The following is a 15,725-nucleotide window of genomic DNA, read 5'->3' as shown; positions in this document are numbered from 1 at the left end:
TTCTTCTCTGAGGCCTTCCCCAAACCTTAGCCTTAACTGTTGCTCTGCCATCTGCAATTATCTATTGGGAATGCTGTCAGACCTAAGTTAGGATCCATTTAGGTTAGTCAGGTCACAGCTAGTGAATTAAAGACACCAGGTAGCAAAATTAGCTTCAATACAAGTTAAAGGATTAACTTATATGCGTTTCATAACACTTTAAGTAATGATGCCCATCCTTAGCAGACATAAGGGATCCTTGCTCCTTAATCCTTCCAAGTGAGTCATACTATAGCCTAAATGACACTTGTTTATTCTCTAAGATAAAAAAAATTACAGTCAGTTTGAAATAGCAGATATCCATATTAAAAAAGAGACTCCAGTGGATATCATGATCACTGTGAAAGGTTGTAAACATTTTGCATTCACTACAGTGTCTTTGGTGTAGCACAGATTTCCTTTTATATATCTTGTTCTTTAACATCTTTGTTCACAAATTCCTTTTCACTTTTGTCTTTTTCCTATTTGTTTTTTCTATTTGTTATTTCTATTTCTACATGAACGCTGAGAGGCCGCAGAAAGTGTCAGTTTGCTTTTATCGGCACTGGAAGTTTTTCTTAAAGTTTGTCTGTGTCATCCTTTTCCATGTTAATGAGCTTTTCATCCTTTTGATTGTTATTACTTGATGTCTCATGGAGTCTTGTGTCTTTTCTTAGACTTTCCCGTACATACTTCCGAAATGCTCTCTGGATCACAACAACTGAAACAGCCTCCTGTCTGCGCCGGATTGTGGTACTGATGGGTTCGTAGGACACCTTTGAAAGATTCGAAGCCATGAAACGCTCTTCCATTTGCTCCTTTAGAATGTCCATTTCTCCACCCTCACCTAGAACACGCTTTGTGAATGCAAACAGGATGTCTAGGCAGTGAATGCGGTCACCACTCACAATGGGTAAGTCCATAGAGATCAGGTCAAACTTGTTAGGCTTGGCTATGCGCAATGGTGGTTCCAGATTATCTGCAAATTCTGAAAGCTTTTTATACTCAATGAACTGTGTTGCATGAGGATCAAACCTTTCCCAGACCTCATAAAACATTTCAAAATCATCCTCACTCAGTGGGTCAGCGCTCTCTTCAGTAGCTACACCAAAGTTTTCCAGGATGACTGCAATGTACATATTCACCACAATAAGGAAAGAGATGATGATATAGCTCACAAAGAAAGTAATTCCCACTGTAGGATTTCCACAGTTTCCTTTAAAAGTACTACCAGGATTCTCCATCTCAGGGTCACAGTCATCTCCATTTGTGTTGAGAATGGGATATAGTAGGGTATCCCATCCAGCTGAGGTGGTGATTTGGAACAAACAGATCATGCTGTTTGCAAAAGTCTCAAAATTGAAAAGATCATCAATACCTTTTTCCTTCTTGACATATGCAAAGTTTGACATGCCAATGATGGCATAGATGAACATCACCAAGAAGAGCAAGAGACCAATGTTGAACAAGGCAGGAAGTGACATCATCAAGGCAAACAAGAGTGTGCGGATTCTTTTGGCTTTTTTAACAAGGCGGAGGACGCGGCCAATCCGTGCCAGTCGGATGACTCTGAACAAGGTTGGTGAAAGAAAGTATTTTTCTATTATCTTAGTAAGAAACAAACCTAAAGAAAGAAATGAAATGATTAAACACTGGATGACAGATTACTGCTATATTAAAAACTTGTCAGAGATAAACTGTAAATAGATGTGAGTCATACCGATGATTGACAGAATAACAACGATGAAATCAAATATATTCCAGCCATTCATGAAAAAGTAGTGCCGGAGCGAGACCATCTTCAATAAGCACTCTCCAGTGAAGACGACAATGAATACCATATTTATATAGTAGAGAACCTTTTTCTTGTAGTCTGATTGTTCAGCAGTTTCCATCATCATAGCAATCATATTAAGTGATATTAGAACCATAATCACAATATCAAAAGATTTCTTGGTTGTAAAATCAAAAATATATCCTAGAATCTTGTTCTGAAACAGATAGACATGGGTAAAATAAACAAGAATATATTTTAGAAGAAAAACAATAAGATTTTTAATTCATATTGAATGCAGTCAAAGTTTAACTCGCATACTGATGGTCTAGGGATCGGTTTTTGTGGTTTCTTTGATGCCAGTTTTTTCATGGCATTGTAGTATTTCTTTTGTTCTTCAGTCATAAAGATGTCTTGACCTCCTAAGTAAAGAAAACATGATAGGCACATTAAATCACTTAAATCAAAAAAGAGAAAATACCAATTCTTCTTTTTACAAAAGAGGTTTGATACTTATCTTTTTCCTTTGCTGATTGAAGTTGTCAATAACAACACCAGTGAAAAGATTGAGTGTGAAAAATGCTCCAAATATGATGAAAACAACAAAATAACAGTACATATATAGGTTGACCTCAAAGGCTGGTTGTTCTTCTGGCTACAATGATAACAAAAGAACAAGACATTAAAAAAGAGACGTCCTTTAGATTACTGTTCTGTCCAAGCGGATGTGTGCCTTAAGTGATTTAATTTTACAGGAAACTCTGCCTTGGTGGTATTTGCTTGCTTAGCACTGTGTGTACAGTGCATAAAATATTCTGTCTTCCTAGTCCCTGTCAGTATCTGTCAAAAACTTGAGCTGCAGCATTTTGAATCAACTAAAGGCTTTTCAGGGAGTTTTTAGAACATCCTGATGATAATAAATTACAGTGGTACATCCTAGAGGTAATGAATGCATAAACTAGTTTTGGATGTCTCTAATTTTTAGAGATATTGCGCAAATGAAAGAAAGCAGTCCTACATATTTGTTTAATATGTGCATTACCTGTCCAAAAATGACTTCAAGATTCCTCACAATGTTATTGGAGGCCACCGTAATGCCATCCAGAGTTAACATTTGGTTAGACACCATATTTCTAAGATTATTAGGGCCGTAGAATAACCTGTTTTATCTGAATTTAGAAGCAGGAAATTACAGTAGAGGTCATCCAGATCTTTAAGATAAAGCTAACTCTTGCTCATGTTAGACCAACCCTTCACTTCAAAAAATATATTTTACATTGTTACAAATTTTTCATCAGAAATGTGTCACCGCCTCAGCAAAAGAAAGTGTAATATGATTTTAATAAAACATTGACATTTTACAGGGGTTAAAGCATTTATATGGTGAGATATAAAAATAACCACCTTTGTTTGAGAATCAACAGCGGCATACATGATGTCCATCCAACCCTTAAATGTAGCCTATAGAAAAAAATACAGCAAGTGACAACGGTAGAAAAACATGTTCTTCTATTACAAAATTTGCAACAAAATACTGATTTACTTACTACTTGCAACAGTGCAAGGTAACCCATGCCAACATTATCAAAGTTGACCTTAAGATTCATCACTCGAGCGCTTCCATTTTCCATTTGCAGACAGTCTGTCATATTTTTCACTTCTGATACCAGGAAATTTTTATTTGTGGTTGTGTTGACACAATAGTAGAACTTTCCTGCAAATAAGTTGACTCCAATGATACTGAAAATCAGCCAGAAGATGAGGCATACCAGCAGCACATTGAAGATGGAGGGAATGGCTGCCATTAGGGAATTGACAACCACCTGCACATCAATACACAAATCACATAACATAACATATCTGTACAGCAGACAGAGATCACAGAATTCTAAACTGATGCATGATATTGTACACTGTGGTAATGGTTAAAAATAAATTAATAAATAAAAAAAGAAGAAAAAACACATTTTTAAGTGCCATTGCATTGGGCTGCAACTAAAGTTTATTTTGGTAGTTGACAAATCTGCCAATTTTTCTTAGATTGGTCGAATAGTTAACGATTACTTTAATAACTCCTGTCTCCACTTTCTGTGAGCTAACCTCCTGTTCTAGGCTCCAGTACCTCACCTGCTCACGTCTGACAACCTGTGAATATTACCCTGCTGTCTTGTCCATTTATGTGGTATTGGTATATGACAAGTCAACAATAAAATTCCATGTAGATGAATTTTATTGTCGACATCATTGATGACGTGGGGCTGCACGGCATCAATGGGTTAGCGCGGTTAGCTAGTTAATGCATTGATGCCGTGCAGTCCCACGCACGGGGCAATCCGCGGTAACTCGATAAGGGAGATTTGTGATTACTTATCTTCATATGATAAGAACCACAAAGTGCTTCACAATAATATAAAACACATGTACATAAAACAACACAATCGAGTCTGCAGCACAACTCTAGTAGAAAGCCAGTCTGAGGTTTTGAGCTTTTAGCTGCTGTTTGAAAGAATAAATAAAATCAAGGCAACTTTAAGATGGAGGCAAAGCAATCCACAACCTGGGGGCTGGTGTTCTAAAAGATCAATCTCCTCTGGTCTTAAAAGTACTAACAGCCTTTGATGATCTCAGGCTGCAAGGGAGAGCATGGGGTTCTATAAGATCCGAGATGAGGTGAATTCTAAAATGTACTGGAAGCCAGTGTAATGGGAATAAAATCGGTGTAATGGGCTCTCTATTTTTGTGTCTTTGTTAAGAGCTTTGCAGCGGAATTCTGGACTGACTGGAGACGGTTAGGATTCTTTTTGCTCAAACAAAGACAAAAGGCTGTTACAATAATCTAAGCGAGATGAAATAAAAGCATGAATCAGTGTTTCCAATTCAGATTTAGACATCAATGTAGTCCTTGTAATCCTTAGTTGAAAAAGGCAGTTACTAATTAGCTGCTTGAGAGTGTTGCTCTAGCAACATCGCAGAATCAAAAATAACATCGAGGTACCTGAGGCTCGGCTGAACAGAGGAGCCAAGAGAACCAAGATGCTGCTTGATTACAGATATTTGGCTGTCGGGAGCAATAATTACCATTTCTGACTTCTCTGAGTGCAGCCGCAAGTAGTTGTCACAAAGCCATTGTTCAATGGAAGCTAAACATTTTATTAAAGAGAACAACTTTTGGACTTCCATTGGCTTAAAAGAGCAGCAGAGCTGAATGTCAACAGTCTAGAAGTGATAAGACACATCATGGAACTGCCTAATTATAAGTCCTAGAGGTAACATGCACAGGAGAAAAAGAATAGGTCCCAGAACTGAACCCTGCGGTACTCCACACGTCAGATGTGACATAAACTGATTTGCACAAAAGTTAAAAGATCTATTGGAGAGGTATGACTGAAACCACTCCAGAGCCACAATTTTAGCTTAGAGATAAGCCTGTAATTCTTAAGCTGTGTTAGATTTGAACTGCTGTTTTTTAATATTGGCTCAACAACAGCATACTTACAGAACCTAGGCACCACACCTGTTAAAAGAGAGGTGTTGCATATCTCTACAACAGAGGGGCCAATGGCAGAGAGAACATTTTGAAAACAGTCCAGCAGGTAGAATGTCATATGGACAAGTGGTGATTTTCATTTTATCCAGCAGAAGTGAAAGATCATGTATGGTCATTGGGTTAAACACCAACAGTGAATGAAGGGGAGGTGGACCAGAGACACAAACAGATGGTATTGAAGGACAAACGCTCATTTGGACATTATTACTTTATCCACAAACAAATTTAGAAAGTCATTACTGTCAGATATAGAAGACATGGCTACTGGGGGGACCATGGGGGAAACAACAGAGTTTATGGTTTCGAACAGTATCTTGGGATTTCTCTTGTTTGATGAGATTAGCTGAGAAAAAATTCAGAAATTGATGACCTTACAGCCATTGCTAGGATTCATAAGAGAAAAAATAGAGATAATGTTTTGAAAAAGAGAAAATATCCAGTGAGCCGAAGTTCTCTGGATAATGATGCCTTTTTGATGCTAAAGGTCAGAGAATGACCAGACTGCTTAGTTTACAGGTTAGCAATAGTAACTCAAATGACCAGTTTTTGTAAACAAGGTGAACAGAAGAGCATATTTTAACACACAACACATCCAACCTTGAAGCAGATGGGCTATAGAAGCTGAAGATTATATCAGATGCCACTACTTCAGTTAAACAAAGAAAACTGAGCAAGAATTCAAATTGGTTTACCAAAATTGGACTAAAGAAGACTGGATAAAGCTGCTGCGTTGAGTCTTGATTTTTGTTGTGACATTTGGATGATAGGACAAGAAGTTGAAAGCCTAGATTCATTCTTCCTTATACCAGTAGTTCAGTCTGGTGGTCGTAGTGCAAGGGTGTGGGGGATATTTTCTCAACAGACTTTAGGCTTCTCAGTACTGATTAATTGATCCATCCAATTAAGTATTGCCTAAATGCCGCAGCACACTTGAGTATTATAAGCAACCATGACCATTCCTTTATGTCCACACTGTATTCATCTTCTTGTGGCTGCTTCCAACAAGATAATGTCCCACAAACCTCAAATAATCTCAGACTGATCTACACAGTCACCATATCTAAATCCAACAGAGCAAGTTTTGGATGTGTTTGAACCATAGATTTGTATTCTGGATACGCAGCTAATAAATCTGCAGCAACCGTGTGATTTTATCGTGTCAGTATGGACCCAAAGTCTCAGAGGAATGTTTCCAGCACCTTGTTTAATCTATGACAAAGTGAATAAAGGCAGTTCTGAAGGCTAAAGAAGGCCCACCCAGAACTAGCAAAGTGTACCTAAGAGATTTAGGTTGTAGTCTAGTGTACTGGATTAGTGGTAGATAGTTCAACGTGACTCTGAATGGATAGGTGGTTCCAACAGCTCTTACCCTTATGCCCTCAAAGCGTGACAGGGCTCTTAGTGGCCTTAGAGCTCGTAGGGTTCTCAAAGACTTCATGGGACCGAAATTATTAGCATCTAATGTGTTGGCTACTAGATCGGCAAGTGAGATCTGGAAAAAATACAATTACAAATACGTTATAAGTGGCAAAGATATATTAAACTGTGTGTTTCTGTCTAAGCAGCGTTTCGATGTACATTAGCAATTAGGAAGTCCAACCAGCACCAGGCATTTGAGAAATATTTAGCAAATCCATATGCCATCCACTTCAGTAACATCTCCAGAATAAAAATGCAAGTGAAAATTTTGTCTGCAAACTCCAAAACTGTTTTAATAGTCTTCCTCTGCTCATTGTAGATATCTTCAAATGCCTAAATGTGAGGAAAAAGACAGGTAAGTGTAAATACAAATGGAAAGTGTATTAATGCCAAACATGCACATAATGAAATTTCCATTAAAAATATCAATAGTACTTTGCAGACAATATCTTAGGATTTGTTCCAAAACAGACGTGAGAACAGATCACTGAAAGAGACTGATTTAGTAATATTAAATGAAAAACGTTTTAAAAATGAACAGTTAAGAACTGCCTGATTAGATGCCAGATGTTTTTATGTAAATACTTACAAGGGCCCCACTGCTAAGCAGGATCATGAAGATGATAAAGCTCTCAAACCAGTTGTGCTCCACTATCTGATAACAGGTTTTTCGTAGTGCCCACCATATTTTACCCCAGCCCACATCTACATTTACTTGACAGCAATGGAACGCCTGCACACAGACTGAAAAGAGACAATGGTTAGGATGGTTAGAAAATGGTTAGAATGGTGTTTTAGACATGGAAAATGCAGATTCAAATTAAAACTAAAGTTATAGCAGGTGTTAGTTTCACCAGCAGAGAAACAAGCATTAGGATCTATATCATCTTCTAATTCAAAGTCTGCAGAATTTCCTCTCTTTCCAGCTGGTACATCATCCACTGTGCTTGCATCTGAGCAGCTGAACTGTCCATCATCAATGATAATCTGTGGATGAAATCAATAGTGTAGATGAAAATCTTGGATGAGCTGATATAACAAAGCCATTGAGTAAGACTAGTTTCACAAAATGACAGATTGTTCTGTCATTTTAGTAGTAATTTTAAATAGTTGTACAAAAAACACCTGAGGCACTGGCTGCATTTTTAGGTAATTATTTGTATATGACTTTGCTATTTTCACAATTTGTGAATAAGTGTTTAAAATTTACAATTTATATTTGCATTTTAAGTTATGAAAATGATTTGATAAACATGTTAGTGGTTTTTACAGTAAAAAAAAAAACTTTTTCCTAATTGGATTTTGTTTTTTGGTTGATTTTGAATCAAGTGTGTACGATACATGTCATTGCCATGACTAGATTTTAGGCTGATCCCTTCACCTTTACTAATGAAATACCTAACTTACGCCAACAACAGTGTTCTCTTACACTATGTGGTTGCATTGCGTGTCATAAATAACTTTTGTAAGGCTTGGTTTAAAACAAAAATCAGGCATCTGTAGAGATTTTTGAGACCAAGAACATCCTTACCGCAGGACATCCTGCTACATCTGATGAAGAACTGTTGAAGTCCTCAGTATCGGGTTCTTTCATAACCATAGAGATGGTGACAGTCACACTAGGGTTGTTGATGAAAGATGTTAGGGAATCATTGCTTTTGGTGCTGACCATGTATTTGTCCTCAGTTTTTGCTACGCCGATCACCTCCCCATTGCCATGGTTTAGGATACTGTTCGGCCCTAAAGGTTTGTGGAGTTCATCCAGAGATTTTTCCTCATCCTTCTTTTGTTTCTTCTCTCTAAGGCAGGCGCTGCTGCAGCTAGTGCTGAAGGAAATGCTTTCGTATATACGTGTAATGGCAATTTGCAAATTGTTTGTCTCTTTGTCATCCATTGCCCATGCTAGATTGTCAGCACTGAATGAACTCAGCAGCAGGGCCAAGAAGAGGTTCAGGACCTGCCAGGTAATGACATGGACAGGTATAAATTTATATTGAAACTATTATAAACTGATTACAACAAAACACATATTACTGTAAAACTGCACTATGTACAATTACTTAAATAAGAATTACATTTTTAATCAGTTTAATGAGTTTAAATTAATGAATTGACCATTGAAAGTTTTACCACAAGGTTTCCTATAATCAGGATCATCATGTAGAAAGTGATGCACATGTGTTCATTAACCACTGTCATACAGTCCCACATGGTTTCTATCCACTCTCCACAAAGCACCCGGAAAACAATGAGGAATGAATGGAAGAAGTCATTCATGTGCCAACGAGGAGTGCAGTCCTCAGAAATTTTACACACACAGTCCGTGTATTTTTTTCCAAATAGCTGCATGCCCACCACAGCAAAGATGAAGACGATAATGGCCAAGACCAGTGTCAAGTTGCCCAAAGCCCCCACTGAATTACCAATTATTTTGATCAATTTATTTAGAGTGGGCCAGGATTTAGCCAACTTGAATACTCTAAGCTGTAAACAAAAACAAAAAAAGTCATTACCTAACTCACAAAACACCAGAACATACAGGCCATGATGTATAGTGGCAAGAAGAAGCAGGTGAGTCCTTTGGAACTATGTTTAAAAAGTTGGGAAACAACCTTTACCCCAACAATTGCAGTTTCATGGTCCCTCTGTCCTTACGTTTTCATCTGTCTCTCCCTCTTATGCTTTCTACCTCTCCTCTATCCCTGTTTGTGTGTGTATTGGTGTCATGGTTTTTGTGTAGTGGAGGGACTCAGATCAGGTTCCTGCCTTCTGGACATCCGCTGGTAATCTGTCTTTGATGAACTCGATGGAGTCACTACTTAAGGGAGTGGCTCAGTGGCAGAATCAGAGAAACTGTATTCATCCCACAGCGAAACTGAGTTGTGATAAACAATTAACATAGCTTGGCTCCTACCTTTGTGATTGTGCTACTTGCCTTTATATGGAAAAGTTTTTCTATCATTTCTGCAGAATCTGTGTGCAGATTCTGTTGCAGAGAAGCTTGCTGGAAATAGGTGACCTGTTTAGTGTTCTTGAGAAGCTTTGTATCTGTGTGGATTCCTGGGTCATATTATTTTTTAAACTTTACCAGTGCATTCAACACCATCAGGCCACTCTTTCTGGGTGGACTCTCTAAAGGTGGTGTCACTGAGGTAAATGTTGTCCAAGATAAAGGAAATACTGGATAATACCTCCCGCCCTCTCCATGTCCTGCTTGCCACTCACAGGAGCACGTTCAGTAATGCTGGGCATACACTGTGTGATTTTTGGCCCATTTTGAGCCAATTTTTCAGTCGTGCAACTGTTTTGGTGATCGGCCCGAGTTTCGGCTTCATCGTGTGTCGTGCATCGTGTAGTATACATGGTGTAACGAGAAGCGATTAACACCCCACGACCAGATCCCGATCATCAATTGTTTGGTCGTAAGAAAATCAAACCTGTTTGAAATCCTATCGGTTGCCTTGAGGTGGTCAACGCAGCCTCTCACACTGCACACGCGCAAACACAGAAATGAAAGTGAAAAGACGGAGCAGTGCAGCGTGTGATCTGGACACAAGCAATGAAAGCACAACTTGTAGAACTTTGGCAAGCTCATTCAAGCCGTTTCGATTTGGCCTGACAAAATTAGTTGGATGAGTGAAAGACAGAGAGGGAGAGAGAGAGAGAGCGAGTGACAGATTTTGTGTTATAACCTTCATGTTAGGGACGCACAGTGTGAGCACTCAGGTCGCATCAGAGCATTGGGCCGTATAGTGTGAGACCCTGCATCGTGACCTACGAACTTTTAACCCCTGCGAGTCAGTCGTACAGTTTGAGCAGGAGCTGAATAACGCGACTGAAAAAAATCGCACAGTGTATGCCTAGCTTGAGAGATTTAGCTTGCCCAAATGCACCACAGAATGCCATAGCCACAGGCAGAAATAATTTTAATCAAGTACACACTGCAATAGGTGAACACCCTCAATATCACATCCTCAACAAAGAAAAATTACAAAGTCAATATGATTAGAAGGGCACCTCAATCTCAACTATATATATTTAATTTTAGGCAATATACTGGGATATTTATAATTAGAGGTATTTGTATTAAAATCTATTTTGTTATATTTTCCAACTTTGTAATACATTGTATTATTTAATTTTGTTTGGTTACTTCTCTTAGTGTCTTGGATCAATTGTGACCACATAATTTTCTTTGGGATTAGTAGAGTATTCTCATTCTGAATTTGATCGCCATGAGATTACAAATTCATTACACCCAGTTGCAATAATTTTGTTCATGTCTCCAACGACTATTTTCCGTAGTCTAACTGTAGCATTAGGTAACATGACCAAAGCCAACTACATAATTGCCATGTTGCTGAGTGGATGAAAACCAATCAAAAACTGTCACAGGCTCCAGGGAGGCTGGCCAGGTGCTCCCAGTTGTGCTGATTTATGAAAAAATTATATATAGATGCTAACAATTCCAAAGGTTTCACTTACTACTGCTTGTTATCGTAGATGTGCATTTATAGACTTACCAATCGGAATGATCTCAAGATAGTCATATTCTTCATTTTTTCCAAACAAAGCTCTATCAAGCTTAAACTAACAATGATCGCATCAAAGATATTCCATTTCTTCTGAAAGTAATAGAATGGGTCCAGTGCAATAACCTTGAAGACCATTTCAGCTGTGAAGATGCCGGTGAATATCTTTAGACACACACACACACACACACACACACACACACACACACACACAAATAATGAACACTGATAAAATTTATATTTGATTTATATTTGATTAAAAATAATCAGCTCTTAATTTGACTTACCTTATTGCCGATATTAAGCATGTTCTGGAAGCTATGGGTCATTCGATAATGCTCCATGGCCATAAACAATGTGTTGAGTGCAATGCAAATAGTAATGAATAGGTCCATAAATGGGTCCATCACAATTAGATGAATGATTTTCTTGAATTTCAGCCACCCTGGGCACCACTCCCAGATGAAGAAAGTGTAGGCAAAATCGTACCACCAAGTAGGACATTTCTGCCTTGACTCTTCAAGTTCTGATGGCAGTGATGAAAAATTTTTGTGTGAAGCTACAATGACATTGTAGATGTAGTCAAGACAAGAATGGCAATTCATGCAATTGTAAAAAACACCTACCCTCTATTGTGTCCGTAATTACACTAGTGAGACTTTGAGGTCTCTGTCTGGCCTCTCGGCTCTTAAGAAAGTCCATATATTCCTGGCTTATTCCTCCATTACTTTGCCTGTAGTCTGTGTCAGTAGTGTCAGCCTGGGGATAGATTGTTATATATGAAATGTAACCATACAAAAATGTGTTGTATTTTGCCATGGATAAACAACAGCACTAACATAAATCACTGTCAGTGTCCCAAAAGGTTGATTCTGTTCATCTGGACGTAGCGTTTTCAGTGGGAGAAATGTTTCGTCACTCATTCAAGTGACTACTTCAGTCTCAGCTGACTTCAGGTTTCCCCAACCGTATAAACAGTACATTTGCACAATAAATGAAACTAGCCTACTCTCATCGGCCTGCCTCCCTGTCTCACCACTGGAACCTTTCTGGAGTGGATCATTCACATACTCACCAAGACTTTCATGACCTTGCCTCCCCCTCTCACAGACCTCCATCTGCAGACAATGTAAGCCATGAAATATCCTCAATTGGATCTACCTCTTCAGTCTTTTCCTTACTCTTTTCTAACTCACCTCTCCTGTTGTTGCAGTGACTCTGATCACTGGTCCTCCCACTCACATTCCTAACCCTATATTCCTTTTGACATCTCATCTAACTCTAGGACCCCGCTGACTTGCTTATGTCCACCCTAGTTACTCACAGTATTTATCTTGCATCTCGGTTATCAGTGTCTAGTTCCTGTTCTTGTAGATAGCATCATTTCTGTATATAGCATAGTTGTAGTATTTTTGCCCATGTCATAGCTCTGGCTCTAGCTCATGTTCCTGTGTATAGTCTTCATAGTTATAGCATTTTATGATCGTCACAGCTCAGGGTTTGTCACTGTTCTTAGTAGTATTCTGCTCTTGCCCGTGTATATAGTACCTGCCCCTGCACTAGTGTTGACCTACATATTTAATACCATAATAGTGTCACTTAACCTTGTATATAGTCGCTGTTTATGTTCACAAGCACTGCCGCTGTTCAAGTCTTGTGAGTAAAAGTCATGTCACGTATCTTGAGCATCTCTGTTGAATCTGTCTTTTGGGTCCAATCTGTGTCTGATGGCTCGCGCTGTGGCAAGAAGTCACTTTCATTTCTCCCACTGAAAATGCTACGTCCAGATGAACAGAATCAACCTTTTGGGACTAATGAATGAAATTCTGCTTATCATGCATATAAAAAAGAATATTCTACAACTACACCTTTGGCTCACATAACTGATGACTTAATAAGTGATATTGAAGGAATTAATTATGATGAAGGAAATGACCTCCTAGCCCATTGTTCCTTCAGTGGGCTGGTTTCAGTCATTATGCAAATGTACTGTTTATAAGATTGGGGAAACCTGCAGTCAGCTGAGACTGAAGAGGTCACTTGGCTGAGTGACGAAACGTTTCTCCCACTGAAAACGCTACGTCCAGATGAACAGAATCAACTTTTGGAGAAGCGATATTGAAGATAAAACGATTGTTGGAACAGTGTCGCTAGATCTGAGCGCAGCGTTTGATGCAGTTGATCATGAAATCTTATTGGATAAATTAAATTGTTTTGGTTTTGAAAGGTCTGCTGTTCAGTGGATTAAGAGTTATTTAACCAATAGGCAATTTGCTGTAACATTTAGTAGGGGTAACTCTGTGTTACATCCTGTGAGGCTATGGGAGTGTGGGGGTTGGGTGTTTGCCCGCTCTCTCCACCTCCTCCTCTCTTGCCACTCCTACCCCCTCTGTCTCTCTCACTCTCCTCTCTCCCCAGGACACAGCTGCTTTTGATTAGCCTCGTTTGCCACTTGGGCCCAGTCAGCAATCACCTCTGAGGCTATATAAGCAGGGGATGAACTGTGAGTGAGGTGGTTTTTCCCCTCTGTGGCTCTACACTTTTTTCTGCTAGGTTTTGTACAGACAGCCTCCTTTGACTAGTGAGTAGACAGGCTTGTGGGCCCTGAGAGGTGTCTCCCCGTGGCGAGGAGTAAAGTAGGAAGTGTGGAAAGTGCCTCCCTTATTTGTTAGGTAGTTTTTTCTTTTGTTGCTGTGATTGTTTCCTTTGTTTCTTTGGCATTATTGGTAGAACGGCGTTGCTGGCTCTTTAAGTTAAGGTTATTTGTAATAAAACTATATTATTATAGAGCAACTCTGTCTGTTTTCCTTTTTATTCTATTTCCGGACCCATTTGTTACTGGTCCCCACACTCACATCCCTAGACCTCTTCGTGGGGATGTAACAATGTGGGGGCTCGTCCGGGATATGAATGGAAGGAACAGCGATTGAGTTTTGGTGTGTTGTTTGCCGGTCACTTGTTTAGTTGTATCATATCTGCTACGTTCTCTCTTCAGTTAGCACAGGGGAGTGTCTAGCTGAGCGTAACCTACTCCTTCAGGCACTAATTTTTTATTTTGCCTTTTTTATTTTTGGAGTAATCCCGGGTGGGGATTAGTTCCCTGTCGGGGGTAGGCTTGTCGGTGCTTTGTGCACCTGATGCTTAGCCTTTAAAGCTGCCTTGAGCCTGGTGCACTCCAGAAGCTAAGTAGGCTAAGATTTTAGTAGGCAGGTCTGGGGAGAGGGTCGGTGGTATTTTTATTTATTGGTTAACCCTGTGGCCACACACATTTCGCACCCGTCTTTGATTTGTGTGTTGGAGGTGGTTCTCATTTGTTATTATTGTTAGCCTGGGGTAGTTTTTTTGTTGTTGTGGTTTTTAATGGCTACCTTTGATATTGCCGTGTTTAAGGCAAACCCTTCGCTTGTCCAGCTGGACGCCTGTAAGAAGAGGGATTTGCATGAGGTGGCATCAAAGGAGCTTGCAAAGAAAAGCGTCTGGACTTCTTTAAGTTGCTTGAAGACGTTTCACCTCTCATCCGAGAAGCTTCTTCAGTTCTAAGGTTCAAATGGTGGGGAGTCCCAGATTTAAACCTAGTGGGAGTATCCCCCCACAGAGGGACAAAAGGACCCCCTGATGATCCTCTAATCGCCTGAGCCAAGGTGTGAAACTGGGTGTGGGTCCCAATCAGCCAGGGTTTCAGGTGAGCTCATTGTGAAACCTGGCCCCACCTTATCATGCGAATTCCTGAGGTCAGATGGCCCAGGATGTGAGTGGGCGTTAAGGCGTCTGGGGAAGGAACTCAAAACTGGATTAGGAACTCAAAACTGGATTATAGATGGCAGACAGTTGGTGTCGTAAACCACCGCCTCTGTTCAAAGATGGTCGCTCACAGTGGACATAGATGGCTTCTTTCACTCCTCTTTCAAACCATCTGTCCTCTCTGTCCAAAATGTGAACATTGGCATCCTCGACACACTCTGACATACAGACTGTTTGTTGTGGTGTGCCTCAAGGGAGTAGCCTAGGCCCACTTTCATTTTCTATTTTCACAAATGATTTGCCTTTTGCTTTGGAGAATTTCATCATTGTCCTATTTGCAGGTGATTCCACCATTTATTCATCCACACAAAACCCAGTTAAATGAAACAATATTTTAAATGTTGAACTAAAATTAATTGAAAATTGGGTAAAGGAAAATAGAATGGTAATCAATGCGGAGAAGAGTAAATGTATAGTGTTAGGATCCAAATACCTTTTTAAAAGATCCACCTGTGCCAAGTTTGACAGTGGGAGGTACTGTCATTGAACAGGTCACTGAGACAAAGTTACTTGGTGTAACTGTTGCCAGTATATTAAATTGGAATAGTGATATAAATCAAATATTATTGAAAATGGATAGGAGTATATGACAAATTTTATTTCTAATAGAGTGATGAAAACACTTGTTAAATCA

At 39.3% G+C, this 15,725-nt stretch overlaps 1 pseudogene across 1 annotated transcript in view; it reads right to left on the bottom strand.

Annotated features, from left to right (window-relative positions):
• Nucleotides 1-249: 249 nt before the first annotated feature.
• The window catches only part of LOC146370577 (sodium channel protein type 2 subunit alpha-like), a 41,897-nt pseudogene continuing 26,421 nt past the window's right edge, over nucleotides 250-15,725 (bottom strand). Inside the window, exons 12-23 of the transcript XR_014802889.1 lie at nucleotides 8,889-9,242; nucleotides 8,290-8,715; nucleotides 7,613-7,745; nucleotides 7,348-7,502; nucleotides 6,918-7,091; nucleotides 6,709-6,831; nucleotides 3,340-3,615; nucleotides 3,197-3,253; nucleotides 2,310-2,447; nucleotides 2,114-2,218; nucleotides 1,739-2,009; nucleotides 250-1,642 (exon numbers count right to left, since the gene is read on the bottom strand). The product of XR_014802889.1 is annotated as a sodium channel protein type 2 subunit alpha-like (transcript). The remainder of the gene's footprint in view (nucleotides 1,643-1,738; nucleotides 2,010-2,113; nucleotides 2,219-2,309; nucleotides 2,448-3,196; nucleotides 3,254-3,339; nucleotides 3,616-6,708; nucleotides 6,832-6,917; nucleotides 7,092-7,347; nucleotides 7,503-7,612; nucleotides 7,746-8,289; nucleotides 8,716-8,888; nucleotides 9,243-15,725) is intronic.

Source organism: Perissodus microlepis, chromosome 16, assembly GCF_051167445.1.
Source record: "Perissodus microlepis isolate ML-2025 ecotype Zambia chromosome 16, ASM5116744v1, whole genome shotgun sequence".
Classification (NCBI taxonomy): domain Eukaryota; kingdom Metazoa; phylum Chordata; class Actinopteri; order Cichliformes; family Cichlidae; genus Perissodus; species Perissodus microlepis.
Note: the sequence above shows the minus strand (reverse complement) of the source record. Positions and strands in the feature narration are given on the sequence as shown.